Genomic DNA, 17,112 nt, shown 5'->3' on the forward strand with positions numbered 1-17,112 from the left:
CAAAGGGTGGCAGTGACGGAAAGTCAGGCAACCTGTCCTGTCCGTCTTTTTGTATCGTGAATTGGAAAGACTGCAAGGGGGAGGGGAGTTGCTTGCGCCCTAAAGGAGGAGTTATTCAGATTCATTGCAGTGGGCGGCGGCTGCAAAACGCACCATTCTTCTTGTTTTGGCTCTGCAAAGCAGCCTTTTCAAGGGTTGGCTTGGGTGACAAAATGTCTTGTGTAGGCGTGGGTTTGTCTCCCTCTCGCTCTCTCTCCCTAAGATGTGTCCGGCATAGGCCAGGGTGCCACTCGAGGCCCAAACCAATTCTGGTTATCGCTTCTCGGCCTTTTGGCTAAGATCAAGTGTAGTATCTGTTCTTATCAGTTTAATATCTGATACGTCCCCTATCTGGGGACCATATATTAAATGGATTTTTAGAACAGGGAGATGGAAAAAGAGCTTGCTCTGTCCACTCCACGCATTGACCTGGTATTGCAGTACCTCCAGGAACGGTGCACCCCTTCTTAACCCAGTTTCCAAAAGCAGAACTCAATTCACCTGATTCATATTAGCCCGATTTAATGAATTGGAAGAAAGCATACGTCTTCATATGCACCTCAATTTGGCCCATTCACTTTTCACACTTCCTCCTTTTGTTTTTTATCTTTCACACTTTTGACTTTCTTTATTCATCCAAATAGCAAACTCATCACCACTCAACCTGACCAACTCGGCTATGTCCCCGTGCTGCAGTTCTCTGTCTTATCTAGATCATTTGCAATTGAATGGAATAGATCCCTTTTGGACAAAGTGGATTCACCTGCTGCTGCAGTGACCACAGGTGTGATAACATCTAGAATTGGCATCTGGTGCGATCTCTCCGCTTCCACTCCAAAGAAAGTTACCTGTTTATTCCTATCATGCATTGGTTTTTGGGGTTTTCTTTGAGTAATGATGATCTCTTTAGTAGTCTGTTGGCGCCCTCTCCTGGAGGAATAGTTTGCTTGCTCTTGGACATTCTAAAAGAGAGGTCATGATAGACATTGAGCTTCTGAGCTCAATTGGGGACAGTCATGGGTGATGAATGTTTGCAACCTACTGCGAAGCCTCATACCGCAATATAAGGAACGTCAAATACTAAGAAAGGGCGGCCTATGAAAGAATTACTACTTTCAATAAGTACACTTAAACGGCTAATTGGGAATAGAAAAACTGTAAAAAGCCCTCTGAGAAAGCCCCCCTCTAACCTTTGATAGTAAGCTTTTCTGTAGTCTGCCTGTTGATGTATTTTCCGTTTGAACTGTGCACAACATGAAGAGACGGAACACTGGCGGCTTGTCACAATGCCCCCCGATGACATCACAATAGCGCTGCTGCCTAGAAAACAAGCTGCGCAGAAGAAGTTGTTCTTTGGGTGGGAGGGTGGGCTAGTGGAAGGAGGGGGCAATCTCTTTTTTTCCCGGGTGGTAGGGGGATGACAGGAGAAGGGAAGCGGGTGGTGAGAAAGGTACAGAGGGCAGGGTTTGGGGGCTGGGAAGGAAAGGGAAAAGATTAGGGTTTGGGGATGATGAAAGGGCTTTCTACGGGTAAGGATGGCAAAGGGTGGCAGTGACGGAAAGTCAGGCAACCTGTCCTGTCCGTCTTTTTGTATCGTGAATTGGAAAGACTGCAAGGGGGAGGGGAGTTGCTTGCGCCCTAAAGGAGGAGTTATTCAGATTCATTGCAGTGGGCGGCGGCTGCAAAACGCACCATTCTTCTTGTTTTGGCTCTGCAAAGCAGCCTTTTCAAGGGTTGGCTTGGGTGACAAAATGTCTTGTGTAGGCGTGGGTTTGTCTCCCTCTCGCTCTCTCTCCCTAAGATGTGTCCGGCATAGGCCAGGGTGCCACTCGAGGCCCAAACCAATTCTGGTTATCGCTTCTCGGCCTTTTGGCTAAGATCAAGTGTAGTATCTGTTCTTATCAGTTTAATATCTGATACGTCCCCTATCTGGGGACCATATATTAAATGGATTTTTAGAACAGGGAGATGGAAAAAGAGCTTGCTCTGTCCACTCCACGCATTGACCTGGTATTGCAGTACCTCCAGGAACGGTGCACCCCTTCTTAACCCAGTTTCCAAAAGCAGAACTCAATTCACCTGATTCATATTAGCCCGATTTAATGAATTGGAAGAAAGCATACGTCTTCATATGCACCTCAATTTGGCCCATTCACTTTTCACACTTCCTCCTTTTGTTTTTTATCTTTCACACTTTTGACTTTCTTTATTCATCCAAATAGCAAACTCATCACCACTCAACCTGACCAACTCGGCTATGTCCCCGTGCTGCAGTTCTCTGTCTTATCTAGATCATTTGCAATTGAATGGAATAGATCCCTTTTGGACAAAGTGGATTCACCTGCTGCTGCAGTGACCACAGGTGTGATAACATCTAGAATTGGCATCTGGTGCGATCTCTCCGCTTCCACTCCAAAGAAAGTTACCTGTTTATTCCTATCATGCATTGGTTTTTGGGGTTTTCTTTGAGTAATGATGATCTCTTTAGTAGTCTGTTGGCGCCCTCTCCTGGAGGAATAGTTTGCTTGCTCTTGGACATTCTAAAAGAGAGGTCATGATAGACATTGAGCTTCTGAGCTCAATTGGGGACAGTCATGGGTGATGAATGTTTGCAACCTACTGCGAAGCCTCATACCGCAATATAAGGAACGTCAAATACTAAGAAAGGGCGGCCTATGAAAGAATTACTACTTTCAATAAGTACACTTAAACGGCTAATTGGGAATAGAAAAACTGTAAAAAGCCCTCTGAGAAAGCCCCCCTCTAACCTTTGATAGTAAGCTTTTCTGTAGTCTGCCTGTTGATGTATTTTCCGTTTGAACTGTGCACAACATGAAGAGACGGAACACTGGCGGCTTGTCACAATGCCCCCCGATGACATCACAATAGCGCTGCTGCCTAGAAAACAAGCTGCGCAGAAGAAGTTGTTCTTTGGGTGGGAGGGTGGGCTAGTGGAAGGAGGGGGCAATCTCTTTTTTTCCCGGGTGGTAGGGGGATGACAGGAGAAGGGAAGCGGGTGGTGAGAAAGGTACAGAGGGCAGGGTTTGGGGGCTGGGAAGGAAAGGGAAAAGATTAGGGTTTGGGGATGATGAAAGGGCTTTCTACGGGTAAGGATGGCAAAGGGTGGCAGTGACGGAAAGTCAGGCAACCTGTCCTGTCCGTCTTTTTGTATCGTGAATTGGAAAGACTGCAAGGGGGAGGGGAGTTGCTTGCGCCCTAAAGGAGGAGTTATTCAGATTCATTGCAGTGGGCGGCGGCTGCAAAACGCACCATTCTTCTTGTTTTGGCTCTGCAAAGCAGCCTTTTCAAGGGTTGGCTTGGGTGACAAAATGTCTTGTGTAGGCGTGGGTTTGTCTCCCTCTCGCTCTCTCTCCCTAAGATGTGTCCGGCATAGGCCAGGGTGCCACTCGAGGCCCAAACCAATTCTGGTTATCGCTTCTCGGCCTTTTGGCTAAGATCAAGTGTAGTATCTGTTCTTATCAGTTTAATATCTGATACGTCCCCTATCTGGGGACCATATATTAAATGGATTTTTAGAACAGGGAGATGGAAAAAGAGCTTGCTCTGTCCACTCCACGCATTGACCTGGTATTGCAGTACCTCCAGGAACGGTGCACCCCTTCTTAACCCAGTTTCCAAAAGCAGAACTCAATTCACCTGATTCATATTAGCCCGATTTAATGAATTGGAAGAAAGCATACGTCTTCATATGCACCTCAATTTGGCCCATTCACTTTTCACACTTCCTCCTTTTGTTTTTTATCTTTCACACTTTTGACTTTCTTTATTCATCCAAATAGCAAACTCATCACCACTCAACCTGACCAACTCGGCTATGTCCCCGTGCTGCAGTTCTCTGTCTTATCTAGATCATTTGCAATTGAATGGAATAGATCCCTTTTGGACAAAGTGGATTCACCTGCTGCTGCAGTGACCACAGGTGTGATAACATCTAGAATTGGCATCTGGTGCGATCTCTCCGCTTCCACTCCAAAGAAAGTTACCTGTTTATTCCTATCATGCATTGGTTTTTGGGGTTTTCTTTGAGTAATGATGATCTCTTTAGTAGTCTGTTGGCGCCCTCTCCTGGAGGAATAGTTTGCTTGCTCTTGGACATTCTAAAAGAGAGGTCATGATAGACATTGAGCTTCTGAGCTCAATTGGGGACAGTCATGGGTGATGAATGTTTGCAACCTACTGCGAAGCCTCATACCGCAATATAAGGAACGTCAAATACTAAGAAAGGGCGGCCTATGAAAGAATTACTACTTTCAATAAGTACACTTAAACGGCTAATTGGGAATAGAAAAACTGTAAAAAGCCCTCTGAGAAAGCCCCCCTCTAACCTTTGATAGTAAGCTTTTCTGTAGTCTGCCTGTTGATGTATTTTCCGTTTGAACTGTGCACAACATGAAGAGACGGAACACTGGCGGCTTGTCACAATGCCCCCCGATGACATCACAATAGCGCTGCTGCCTAGAAAACAAGCTGCGCAGAAGAAGTTGTTCTTTGGGTGGGAGGGTGGGCTAGTGGAAGGAGGGGGCAATCTCTTTTTTTCCCGGGTGGTAGGGGGATGACAGGAGAAGGGAAGCGGGTGGTGAGAAAGGTACAGAGGGCAGGGTTTGGGGGCTGGGAAGGAAAGGGAAAAGATTAGGGTTTGGGGATGATGAAAGGGCTTTCTACGGGTAAGGATGGCAAAGGGTGGCAGTGACGGAAAGTCAGGCAACCTGTCCTGTCCGTCTTTTTGTATCGTGAATTGGAAAGACTGCAAGGGGGAGGGGAGTTGCTTGCGCCCTAAAGGAGGAGTTATTCAGATTCATTGCAGTGGGCGGCGGCTGCAAAACGCACCATTCTTCTTGTTTTGGCTCTGCAAAGCAGCCTTTTCAAGGGTTGGCTTGGGTGACAAAATGTCTTGTGTAGGCGTGGGTTTGTCTCCCTCTCGCTCTCTCTCCCTAAGATGTGTCCGGCATAGGCCAGGGTGCCACTCGAGGCCCAAACCAATTCTGGTTATCGCTTCTCGGCCTTTTGGCTAAGATCAAGTGTAGTATCTGTTCTTATCAGTTTAATATCTGATACGTCCCCTATCTGGGGACCATATATTAAATGGATTTTTAGAACAGGGAGATGGAAAAAGAGCTTGCTCTGTCCACTCCACGCATTGACCTGGTATTGCAGTACCTCCAGGAACGGTGCACCCCTTCTTAACCCAGTTTCCAAAAGCAGAACTCAATTCACCTGATTCATATTAGCCCGATTTAATGAATTGGAAGAAAGCATACGTCTTCATATGCACCTCAATTTGGCCCATTCACTTTTCACACTTCCTCCTTTTGTTTTTTATCTTTCACACTTTTGACTTTCTTTATTCATCCAAATAGCAAACTCATCACCACTCAACCTGACCAACTCGGCTATGTCCCCGTGCTGCAGTTCTCTGTCTTATCTAGATCATTTGCAATTGAATGGAATAGATCCCTTTTGGACAAAGTGGATTCACCTGCTGCTGCAGTGACCACAGGTGTGATAACATCTAGAATTGGCATCTGGTGCGATCTCTCCGCTTCCACTCCAAAGAAAGTTACCTGTTTATTCCTATCATGCATTGGTTTTTGGGGTTTTCTTTGAGTAATGATGATCTCTTTAGTAGTCTGTTGGCGCCCTCTCCTGGAGGAATAGTTTGCTTGCTCTTGGACATTCTAAAAGAGAGGTCATGATAGACATTGAGCTTCTGAGCTCAATTGGGGACAGTCATGGGTGATGAATGTTTGCAACCTACTGCGAAGCCTCATACCGCAATATAAGGAACGTCAAATACTAAGAAAGGGCGGCCTATGAAAGAATTACTACTTTCAATAAGTACACTTAAACGGCTAATTGGGAATAGAAAAACTGTAAAAAGCCCTCTGAGAAAGCCCCCCTCTAACCTTTGATAGTAAGCTTTTCTGTAGTCTGCCTGTTGATGTATTTTCCGTTTGAACTGTGCACAACATGAAGAGACGGAACACTGGCGGCTTGTCACAATGCCCCCCGATGACATCACAATAGCGCTGCTGCCTAGAAAACAAGCTGCGCAGAAGAAGTTGTTCTTTGGGTGGGAGGGTGGGCTAGTGGAAGGAGGGGGCAATCTCTTTTTTTCCCGGGTGGTAGGGGGATGACAGGAGAAGGGAAGCGGGTGGTGAGAAAGGTACAGAGGGCAGGGTTTGGGGGCTGGGAAGGAAAGGGAAAAGATTAGGGTTTGGGGATGATGAAAGGGCTTTCTACGGGTAAGGATGGCAAAGGGTGGCAGTGACGGAAAGTCAGGCAACCTGTCCTGTCCGTCTTTTTGTATCGTGAATTGGAAAGACTGCAAGGGGGAGGGGAGTTGCTTGCGCCCTAAAGGAGGAGTTATTCAGATTCATTGCAGTGGGCGGCGGCTGCAAAACGCACCATTCTTCTTGTTTTGGCTCTGCAAAGCAGCCTTTTCAAGGGTTGGCTTGGGTGACAAAATGTCTTGTGTAGGCGTGGGTTTGTCTCCCTCTCGCTCTCTCTCCCTAAGATGTGTCCGGCATAGGCCAGGGTGCCACTCGAGGCCCAAACCAATTCTGGTTATCGCTTCTCGGCCTTTTGGCTAAGATCAAGTGTAGTATCTGTTCTTATCAGTTTAATATCTGATACGTCCCCTATCTGGGGACCATATATTAAATGGATTTTTAGAACAGGGAGATGGAAAAAGAGCTTGCTCTGTCCACTCCACGCATTGACCTGGTATTGCAGTACCTCCAGGAACGGTGCACCCCTTCTTAACCCAGTTTCCAAAAGCAGAACTCAATTCACCTGATTCATATTAGCCCGATTTAATGAATTGGAAGAAAGCATACGTCTTCATATGCACCTCAATTTGGCCCATTCACTTTTCACACTTCCTCCTTTTGTTTTTTATCTTTCACACTTTTGACTTTCTTTATTCATCCAAATAGCAAACTCATCACCACTCAACCTGACCAACTCGGCTATGTCCCCGTGCTGCAGTTCTCTGTCTTATCTAGATCATTTGCAATTGAATGGAATAGATCCCTTTTGGACAAAGTGGATTCACCTGCTGCTGCAGTGACCACAGGTGTGATAACATCTAGAATTGGCATCTGGTGCGATCTCTCCGCTTCCACTCCAAAGAAAGTTACCTGTTTATTCCTATCATGCATTGGTTTTTGGGGTTTTCTTTGAGTAATGATGATCTCTTTAGTAGTCTGTTGGCGCCCTCTCCTGGAGGAATAGTTTGCTTGCTCTTGGACATTCTAAAAGAGAGGTCATGATAGACATTGAGCTTCTGAGCTCAATTGGGGACAGTCATGGGTGATGAATGTTTGCAACCTACTGCGAAGCCTCATACCGCAATATAAGGAACGTCAAATACTAAGAAAGGGCGGCCTATGAAAGAATTACTACTTTCAATAAGTACACTTAAACGGCTAATTGGGAATAGAAAAACTGTAAAAAGCCCTCTGAGAAAGCCCCCCTCTAACCTTTGATAGTAAGCTTTTCTGTAGTCTGCCTGTTGATGTATTTTCCGTTTGAACTGTGCACAACATGAAGAGACGGAACACTGGCGGCTTGTCACAATGCCCCCCGATGACATCACAATAGCGCTGCTGCCTAGAAAACAAGCTGCGCAGAAGAAGTTGTTCTTTGGGTGGGAGGGTGGGCTAGTGGAAGGAGGGGGCAATCTCTTTTTTTCCCGGGTGGTAGGGGGATGACAGGAGAAGGGAAGCGGGTGGTGAGAAAGGTACAGAGGGCAGGGTTTGGGGGCTGGGAAGGAAAGGGAAAAGATTAGGGTTTGGGGATGATGAAAGGGCTTTCTACGGGTAAGGATGGCAAAGGGTGGCAGTGACGGAAAGTCAGGCAACCTGTCCTGTCCGTCTTTTTGTATCGTGAATTGGAAAGACTGCAAGGGGGAGGGGAGTTGCTTGCGCCCTAAAGGAGGAGTTATTCAGATTCATTGCAGTGGGCGGCGGCTGCAAAACGCACCATTCTTCTTGTTTTGGTCTCTGCAAAGCAGCCTTTTCAAGGGTTGGCTTGGGTGACAAAATGTCTTGTGTAGGCGTGGGTTTGTCTCCCTCTCGCTCTCTCTCCCTAAGATGTGTCCGGCATAGGCCAGGGTGCCACTCGAGGCCCAAACCAATTCTGGTTATCGCTTCTCGGCCTTTTGGCTAAGATCAAGTGTAGTATCTGTTCTTATCAGTTTAATATCTGATACGTCCCCTATCTGGGGACCATATATTAAATGGATTTTTAGAACAGGGAGATGGAAAAAGAGCTTGCTCTGTCCACTCCACGCATTGACCTGGTATTGCAGTACCTCCAGGAACGGTGCACCCCTTCTTAACCCAGTTTCCAAAAGCAGAACTCAATTCACCTGATTCATATTAGCCCGATTTAATGAATTGGAAGAAAGCATACGTCTTCATATGCACCTCAATTTGGCCCATTCACTTTTCACACTTCCTCCTTTTGTTTTTTATCTTTCACACTTTTGACTTTCTTTATTCATCCAAATAGCAAACTCATCACCACTCAACCTGACCAACTCGGCTATGTCCCCGTGCTGCAGTTCTCTGTCTTATCTAGATCATTTGCAATTGAATGGAATAGATCCCTTTTGGACAAAGTGGATTCACCTGCTGCTGCAGTGACCACAGGTGTGATAACATCTAGAATTGGCATCTGGTGCGATCTCTCCGCTTCCACTCCAAAGAAAGTTACCTGTTTATTCCTATCATGCATTGGTTTTTGGGGTTTTCTTTGAGTAATGATGATCTCTTTAGTAGTCTGTTGGCGCCCTCTCCTGGAGGAATAGTTTGCTTGCTCTTGGACATTCTAAAAGAGAGGTCATGATAGACATTGAGCTTCTGAGCTCAATTGGGGACAGTCATGGGTGATGAATGTTTGCAACCTACTGCGAAGCCTCATACCGCAATATAAGGAACGTCAAATACTAAGAAAGGGCGGCCTATGAAAGAATTACTACTTTCAATAAGTACACTTAAACGGCTAATTGGGAATAGAAAAACTGTAAAAAGCCCTCTGAGAAAGCCCCCCTCTAACCTTTGATAGTAAGCTTTTCTGTAGTCTGCCTGTTGATGTATTTTCCGTTTGAACTGTGCACAACATGAAGAGACGGAACACTGGCGGCTTGTCACAATGCCCCCCGATGACATCACAATAGCGCTGCTGCCTAGAAAACAAGCTGCGCAGAAGAAGTTGTTCTTTGGGTGGGAGGGTGGGCTAGTGGAAGGAGGGGGCAATCTCTTTTTTTCCCGGGTGGTAGGGGGATGACAGGAGAAGGGAAGCGGGTGGTGAGAAAGGTACAGAGGGCAGGGTTTGGGGGCTGGGAAGGAAAGGGAAAAGATTAGGGTTTGGGGATGATGAAAGGGCTTTCTACGGGTAAGGATGGCAAAGGGTGGCAGTGACGGAAAGTCAGGCAACCTGTCCTGTCCGTCTTTTTGTATCGTGAATTGGAAAGACTGCAAGGGGGAGGGGAGTTGCTTGCGCCCTAAAGGAGGAGTTATTCAGATTCATTGCAGTGGGCGGCGGCTGCAAAACGCACCATTCTTCTTGTTTTGGCTCTGCAAAGCAGCCTTTTCAAGGGTTGGCTTGGGTGACAAAATGTCTTGTGTAGGCGTGGGTTTGTCTCCCTCTCGCTCTCTCTCCCTAAGATGTGTCCGGCATAGGCCAGGGTGCCACTCGAGGCCCAAACCAATTCTGGTTATCGCTTCTCGGCCTTTTGGCTAAGATCAAGTGTAGTATCTGTTCTTATCAGTTTAATATCTGATACGTCCCCTATCTGGGGACCATATATTAAATGGATTTTTAGAACAGGGAGATGGAAAAAGAGCTTGCTCTGTCCACTCCACGCATTGACCTGGTATTGCAGTACCTCCAGGAACGGTGCACCCCTTCTTAACCCAGTTTCCAAAAGCAGAACTCAATTCACCTGATTCATATTAGCCCGATTTAATGAATTGGAAGAAAGCATACGTCTTCATATGCACCTCAATTTGGCCCATTCACTTTTCACACTTCCTCCTTTTGTTTTTTATCTTTCACACTTTTGACTTTCTTTATTCATCCAAATAGCAAACTCATCACCACTCAACCTGACCAACTCGGCTATGTCCCCGTGCTGCAGTTCTCTGTCTTATCTAGATCATTTGCAATTGAATGGAATAGATCCCTTTTGGACAAAGTGGATTCACCTGCTGCTGCAGTGACCACAGGTGTGATAACATCTAGAATTGGCATCTGGTGCGATCTCTCCGCTTCCACTCCAAAGAAAGTTACCTGTTTATTCCTATCATGCATTGGTTTTTGGGGTTTTCTTTGAGTAATGATGATCTCTTTAGTAGTCTGTTGGCGCCCTCTCCTGGAGGAATAGTTTGCTTGCTCTTGGACATTCTAAAAGAGAGGTCATGATAGACATTGAGCTTCTGAGCTCAATTGGGGACAGTCATGGGTGATGAATGTTTGCAACCTACTGCGAAGCCTCATACCGCAATATAAGGAACGTCAAATACTAAGAAAGGGCGGCCTATGAAAGAATTACTACTTTCAATAAGTACACTTAAACGGCTAATTGGGAATAGAAAAACTGTAAAAAGCCCTCTGAGAAAGCCCCCCTCTAACCTTTGATAGTAAGCTTTTCTGTAGTCTGCCTGTTGATGTATTTTCCGTTTGAACTGTGCACAACATGAAGAGACGGAACACTGGCGGCTTGTCACAATGCCCCCCGATGACATCACAATAGCGCTGCTGCCTAGAAAACAAGCTGCGCAGAAGAAGTTGTTCTTTGGGTGGGAGGGTGGGCTAGTGGAAGGAGGGGGCAATCTCTTTTTTTCCCGGGTGGTAGGGGGATGACAGGAGAAGGGAAGCGGGTGGTGAGAAAGGTACAGAGGGCAGGGTTTGGGGGCTGGGAAGGAAAGGGAAAAGATTAGGGTTTGGGGATGATGAAAGGGCTTTCTACGGGTAAGGATGGCAAAGGGTGGCAGTGACGGAAAGTCAGGCAACCTGTCCTGTCCGTCTTTTTGTATCGTGAATTGGAAAGACTGCAAGGGGGAGGGGAGTTGCTTGCGCCCTAAAGGAGGAGTTATTCAGATTCATTGCAGTGGGCGGCGGCTGCAAAACGCACCATTCTTCTTGTTTTGGCTCTGCAAAGCAGCCTTTTCAAGGGTTGGCTTGGGTGACAAAATGTCTTGTGTAGGCGTGGGTTTGTCTCCCTCTCGCTCTCTCTCCCTAAGATGTGTCCGGCATAGGCCAGGGTGCCACTCGAGGCCCAAACCAATTCTGGTTATCGCTTCTCGGCCTTTTGGCTAAGATCAAGTGTAGTATCTGTTCTTATCAGTTTAATATCTGATACGTCCCCTATCTGGGGACCATATATTAAATGGATTTTTAGAACAGGGAGATGGAAAAAGAGCTTGCTCTGTCCACTCCACGCATTGACCTGGTATTGCAGTACCTCCAGGAACGGTGCACCCCTTCTTAACCCAGTTTCCAAAAGCAGAACTCAATTCACCTGATTCATATTAGCCCGATTTAATGAATTGGAAGAAAGCATACGTCTTCATATGCACCTCAATTTGGCCCATTCACTTTTCACACTTCCTCCTTTTGTTTTTTATCTTTCACACTTTTGACTTTCTTTATTCATCCAAATAGCAAACTCATCACCACTCAACCTGACCAACTCGGCTATGTCCCCGTGCTGCAGTTCTCTGTCTTATCTAGATCATTTGCAATTGAATGGAATAGATCCCTTTTGGACAAAGTGGATTCACCTGCTGCTGCAGTGACCACAGGTGTGATAACATCTAGAATTGGCATCTGGTGCGATCTCTCCGCTTCCACTCCAAAGAAAGTTACCTGTTTATTCCTATCATGCATTGGTTTTTGGGGTTTTCTTTGAGTAATGATGATCTCTTTAGTAGTCTGTTGGCGCCCTCTCCTGGAGGAATAGTTTGCTTGCTCTTGGACATTCTAAAAGAGAGGTCATGATAGACATTGAGCTTCTGAGCTCAATTGGGGACAGTCATGGGTGATGAATGTTTGCAACCTACTGCGAAGCCTCATACCGCAATATAAGGAACGTCAAATACTAAGAAAGGGCGGCCTATGAAAGAATTACTACTTTCAATAAGTACACTTAAACGGCTAATTGGGAATAGAAAAACTGTAAAAAGCCCTCTGAGAAAGCCCCCCTCTAACCTTTGATAGTAAGCTTTTCTGTAGTCTGCCTGTTGATGTATTTTCCGTTTGAACTGTGCACAACATGAAGAGACGGAACACTGGCGGCTTGTCACAATGCCCCCCGATGACATCACAATAGCGCTGCTGCCTAGAAAACAAGCTGCGCAGAAGAAGTTGTTCTTTGGGTGGGAGGGTGGGCTAGTGGAAGGAGGGGGCAATCTCTTTTTTTCCCGGGTGGTAGGGGGATGACAGGAGAAGGGAAGCGGGTGGTGAGAAAGGTACAGAGGGCAGGGTTTGGGGGCTGGGAAGGAAAGGGAAAAGATTAGGGTTTGGGGATGATGAAAGGGCTTTCTACGGGTAAGGATGGCAAAGGGTGGCAGTGACGGAAAGTCAGGCAACCTGTCCTGTCCGTCTTTTTGTATCGTGAATTGGAAAGACTGCAAGGGGGAGGGGAGTTGCTTGCGCCCTAAAGGAGGAGTTATTCAGATTCATTGCAGTGGGCGGCGGCTGCAAAACGCACCATTCTTCTTGTTTTGGCTCTGCAAAGCAGCCTTTTCAAGGGTTGGCTTGGGTGACAAAATGTCTTGTGTAGGCGTGGGTTTGTCTCCCTCTCGCTCTCTCTCCCTAAGATGTGTCCGGCATAGGCCAGGGTGCCACTCGAGGCCCAAACCAATTCTGGTTATCGCTTCTCGGCCTTTTGGCTAAGATCAAGTGTAGTATCTGTTCTTATCAGTTTAATATCTGATACGTCCCCTATCTGGGGACCATATATTAAATGGATTTTTAGAACAGGGAGATGGAAAAAGAGCTTGCTCTGTCCACTCCACGCATTGACCTGGTATTGCAGTACCTCCAGGAACGGTGCACCCCTTCTTAACCCAGTTTCCAAAAGCAGAACTCAATTCACCTGATTCATATTAGCCCGATTTAATGAATTGGAAGAAAGCATACGTCTTCATATGCACCTCAATTTGGCCCATTCACTTTTCACACTTCCTCCTTTTGTTTTTTATCTTTCACACTTTTGACTTTCTTTATTCATCCAAATAGCAAACTCATCACCACTCAACCTGACCAACTCGGCTATGTCCCCGTGCTGCAGTTCTCTGTCTTATCTAGATCATTTGCAATTGAATGGAATAGATCCCTTTTGGACAAAGTGGATTCACCTGCTGCTGCAGTGACCACAGGTGTGATAACATCTAGAATTGGCATCTGGTGCGATCTCTCCGCTTCCACTCCAAAGAAAGTTACCTGTTTATTCCTATCATGCATTGGTTTTTGGGGTTTTCTTTGAGTAATGATGATCTCTTTAGTAGTCTGTTGGCGCCCTCTCCTGGAGGAATAGTTTGCTTGCTCTTGGACATTCTAAAAGAGAGGTCATGATAGACATTGAGCTTCTGAGCTCAATTGGGGACAGTCATGGGTGATGAATGTTTGCAACCTACTGCGAAGCCTCATACCGCAATATAAGGAACGTCAAATACTAAGAAAGGGCGGCCTATGAAAGAATTACTACTTTCAATAAGTACACTTAAACGGCTAATTGGGAATAGAAAAACTGTAAAAAGCCCTCTGAGAAAGCCCCCCTCTAACCTTTGATAGTAAGCTTTTCTGTAGTCTGCCTGTTGATGTATTTTCCGTTTGAACTGTGCACAACATGAAGAGACGGAACACTGGCGGCTTGTCACAATGCCCCCCGATGACATCACAATAGCGCTGCTGCCTAGAAAACAAGCTGCGCAGAAGAAGTTGTTCTTTGGGTGGGAGGGTGGGCTAGTGGAAGGAGGGGGCAATCTCTTTTTTTCCCGGGTGGTAGGGGGATGACAGGAGAAGGGAAGCGGGTGGTGAGAAAGGTACAGAGGGCAGGGTTTGGGGGCTGGGAAGGAAAGGGAAAAGATTAGGGTTTGGGGATGATGAAAGGGCTTTCTACGGGTAAGGATGGCAAAGGGTGGCAGTGACGGAAAGTCAGGCAACCTGTCCTGTCCGTCTTTTTGTATCGTGAATTGGAAAGACTGCAAGGGGGAGGGGAGTTGCTTGCGCCCTAAAGGAGGAGTTATTCAGATTCATTGCAGTGGGCGGCGGCTGCAAAACGCACCATTCTTCTTGTTTTGGCTCTGCAAAGCAGCCTTTTCAAGGGTTGGCTTGGGTGACAAAATGTCTTGTGTAGGCGTGGGTTTGTCTCCCTCTCGCTCTCTCTCCCTAAGATGTGTCCGGCATAGGCCAGGGTGCCACTCGAGGCCCAAACCAATTCTGGTTATCGCTTCTCGGCCTTTTGGCTAAGATCAAGTGTAGTATCTGTTCTTATCAGTTTAATATCTGATACGTCCCCTATCTGGGGACCATATATTAAATGGATTTTTAGAACAGGGAGATGGAAAAAGAGCTTGCTCTGTCCACTCCACGCATTGACCTGGTATTGCAGTACCTCCAGGAACGGTGCACCCCTTCTTAACCCAGTTTCCAAAAGCAGAACTCAATTCACCTGATTCATATTAGCCCGATTTAATGAATTGGAAGAAAGCATACGTCTTCATATGCACCTCAATTTGGCCCATTCACTTTTCACACTTCCTCCTTTTGTTTTTTATCTTTCACACTTTTGACTTTCTTTATTCATCCAAATAGCAAACTCATCACCACTCAACCTGACCAACTCGGCTATGTCCCCGTGCTGCAGTTCTCTGTCTTATCTAGATCATTTGCAATTGAATGGAATAGATCCCTTTTGGACAAAGTGGATTCACCTGCTGCTGCAGTGACCACAGGTGTGATAACATCTAGAATTGGCATCTGGTGCGATCTCTCCGCTTCCACTCCAAAGAAAGTTACCTGTTTATTCCTATCATGCATTGGTTTTTGGGGTTTTCTTTGAGTAATGATGATCTCTTTAGTAGTCTGTTGGCGCCCTCTCCTGGAGGAATAGTTTGCTTGCTCTTGGACATTCTAAAAGAGAGGTCATGATAGACATTGAGCTTCTGAGCTCAATTGGGGACAGTCATGGGTGATGAATGTTTGCAACCTACTGCGAAGCCTCATACCGCAATATAAGGAACGTCAAATACTAAGAAAGGGCGGCCTATGAAAGAATTACTACTTTCAATAAGTACACTTAAACGGCTAATTGGGAATAGAAAAACTGTAAAAAGCCCTCTGAGAAAGCCCCCCTCTAACCTTTGATAGTAAGCTTTTCTGTAGTCTGCCTGTTGATGTATTTTCCGTTTGAACTGTGCACAACATGAAGAGACGGAACACTGGCGGCTTGTCACAATGCCCCCCGATGACATCACAATAGCGCTGCTGCCTAGAAAACAAGCTGCGCAGAAGAAGTTGTTCATTGGGTGGGAGGGTGGGCTAGTGGAAGGAGGGGGCAATCTCTTTTTTTACCCGGGTGGTAGGGGGATGACAGGAGAAGGGAAGCGGGTGGTGAGAAAGGTACAGAGGGCAGGGTTTGGGGGCTGGGAAGGAAAGGGAAAAGATTAGGGTTTGGGGATGATGAAAGGGCTTTCTACGGGTAAGGATGGCAAAGGGTGGCAGTGACGGAAAGTCAGGCAACCTGTCCTGTCCGTCTTTTTGTATCGTGAATTGGAAAGACTGCAAGGGGGAGGGGAGTTGCTTGCGCCCTAAAGGAGGAGTTATTCAGATTCATTGCAGTGGGCGGCGGCTGCAAAACGCACCATTCTTCTTGTTTTGGCTCTGCAAAGCAGCCTTTTCAAGGGTTGGCTTGGGTGACAAAATGTCTTGTGTAGGCGTGGGTTTGTCTCCCTCTCGCTCTCTCTCCCTAAGATGTGTCCGGCATAGGCCAGGGTGCCACTCGAGGCCCAAACCAATTCTGGTTATCGCTTCTCGGCCTTTTGGCTAACAAGTGTAGTATCTGTTCTTATCAGTTTAATATCTGATACGTCCCCTATCTGGGGACCATATATTAAATGGATTTTTAGAACAGGGAGATGGAAAAAGAGCTTGCTCTGTCCACTCCACGCATTGACCTGGTATTGCAGTACCTCCAGGAACGGTGCACCCCTTCTTAACCCAGTTTCCAAAAGCAGAACTCAATTCACCTGATTCATATTAGCCCGATTTAATGAATTGGAAGAAAGCATACGTCTTCATATGCACCTCAATTTGGCCCATTCACTTTTCACACTTCCTCCTTTTGTTTTTTATCTTTCACACTTTTGACTTTCTTTATTCATCCAAATAGCAAACTCATCACCACTCAACCTGACCAACTCGGCTATGTCCCCGTGCTGCAGTTCTCTGTCTTATCTAGATCATTTGCAATTGAATGGAATAGATCCCTTTTGGACAAAGTGGATTCACCTGCTGCTGCAGTGACCACAGGTGTGATAACATCTAGAATTGGCATCTGGTGCGATCTCTCCGCTTCCACTCCAAAGAAAGTTACCTGTTTATTCCTATCATGCATTGGTTTTTGGGGTTTTCTTTGAGTAATGATGATCTCTTTAGTAGTCTGTTGGCGCCCTCTCCTGGAGGAATAGTTTGCTTGCTCTTGGACATTCTAAAAGAGAGGTCATGATAGACATTGAGCTTCTGAGCTCAATTGGGGACAGTCATGGGTGATGAATGTTTGCAACCTACTGCGAAGCCTCATACCGCAATATAAGGAACGTCAAATACTAAGAAAGGGCGGCCTATGAAAGAATTACTACTTTCAATAAGTACACTTAAACGGCTAATTGGGAATAGAAAAACTGTAAAAAGCCCTCTGAGAAAGCCCCCCTCTAACCTTTGATAGTAAGCTTTTCTGTAGTCTGCCTGTTGATGTATTTTCCGTTTGAACTGTGCACAACATGAAGAGACGGAACACTGGCGGCTTGTCACAATGCCCCC

General features: G+C 46.2%; 11 non-coding genes across 11 annotated transcripts; all 11 read left to right on the forward strand.

Moving 5' to 3' along the window:
• Window positions 1-314: 314 nt before the first annotated feature.
• On the forward strand, window positions 315-505 carry LOC142272368 (U2 spliceosomal RNA). The gene has a single exon (XR_012737247.1). It is a non-coding gene; the product is annotated as a U2 spliceosomal RNA (small nuclear RNA).
• Window positions 506-1,892: 1,387 nt separating this feature from the next.
• On the forward strand, window positions 1,893-2,083 carry LOC142272370 (U2 spliceosomal RNA). The gene has a single exon (XR_012737249.1). It is a non-coding gene; the product is annotated as a U2 spliceosomal RNA (small nuclear RNA).
• Window positions 2,084-3,470: 1,387 nt separating this feature from the next.
• Window positions 3,471-3,661, forward strand: LOC142272371 (U2 spliceosomal RNA). Its single transcript, XR_012737250.1, has one exon. It is a non-coding gene; the product is annotated as a U2 spliceosomal RNA (small nuclear RNA).
• Window positions 3,662-5,048: 1,387 nt separating this feature from the next.
• On the forward strand, window positions 5,049-5,239 carry LOC142272372 (U2 spliceosomal RNA). The gene has a single exon (XR_012737251.1). It is a non-coding gene; the product is annotated as a U2 spliceosomal RNA (small nuclear RNA).
• A 1,387-nt stretch (window positions 5,240-6,626) lies between these two features.
• LOC142272374 (U2 spliceosomal RNA) lies at window positions 6,627-6,817 on the forward strand. The gene has a single exon (XR_012737252.1). It is a non-coding gene; the product is annotated as a U2 spliceosomal RNA (small nuclear RNA).
• Window positions 6,818-8,205: 1,388 nt separating this feature from the next.
• On the forward strand, window positions 8,206-8,396 carry LOC142272375 (U2 spliceosomal RNA). Its single transcript, XR_012737253.1, has one exon. It is a non-coding gene; the product is annotated as a U2 spliceosomal RNA (small nuclear RNA).
• Window positions 8,397-9,783: 1,387 nt separating this feature from the next.
• LOC142272376 (U2 spliceosomal RNA) lies at window positions 9,784-9,974 on the forward strand. Its single transcript, XR_012737254.1, has one exon. It is a non-coding gene; the product is annotated as a U2 spliceosomal RNA (small nuclear RNA).
• A 1,387-nt stretch (window positions 9,975-11,361) lies between these two features.
• Window positions 11,362-11,552, forward strand: LOC142272377 (U2 spliceosomal RNA). The gene has a single exon (XR_012737255.1). It is a non-coding gene; the product is annotated as a U2 spliceosomal RNA (small nuclear RNA).
• A 1,387-nt stretch (window positions 11,553-12,939) lies between these two features.
• On the forward strand, window positions 12,940-13,130 carry LOC142272378 (U2 spliceosomal RNA). The gene has a single exon (XR_012737256.1). It is a non-coding gene; the product is annotated as a U2 spliceosomal RNA (small nuclear RNA).
• A 1,387-nt stretch (window positions 13,131-14,517) lies between these two features.
• Window positions 14,518-14,708, forward strand: LOC142272379 (U2 spliceosomal RNA). The gene has a single exon (XR_012737257.1). It is a non-coding gene; the product is annotated as a U2 spliceosomal RNA (small nuclear RNA).
• Window positions 14,709-16,096: 1,388 nt separating this feature from the next.
• Window positions 16,097-16,284, forward strand: LOC142272396 (U2 spliceosomal RNA). The gene has a single exon (XR_012737272.1). It is a non-coding gene; the product is annotated as a U2 spliceosomal RNA (small nuclear RNA).
• Window positions 16,285-17,112: the final 828 nt, after the last annotated feature.

This window comes from Anomaloglossus baeobatrachus, unplaced genomic scaffold (genome assembly GCF_048569485.1).
Source record: "Anomaloglossus baeobatrachus isolate aAnoBae1 unplaced genomic scaffold, aAnoBae1.hap1 Scaffold_3490, whole genome shotgun sequence".
NCBI lineage: Eukaryota > Metazoa > Chordata > Amphibia > Anura > Aromobatidae > Anomaloglossus > Anomaloglossus baeobatrachus.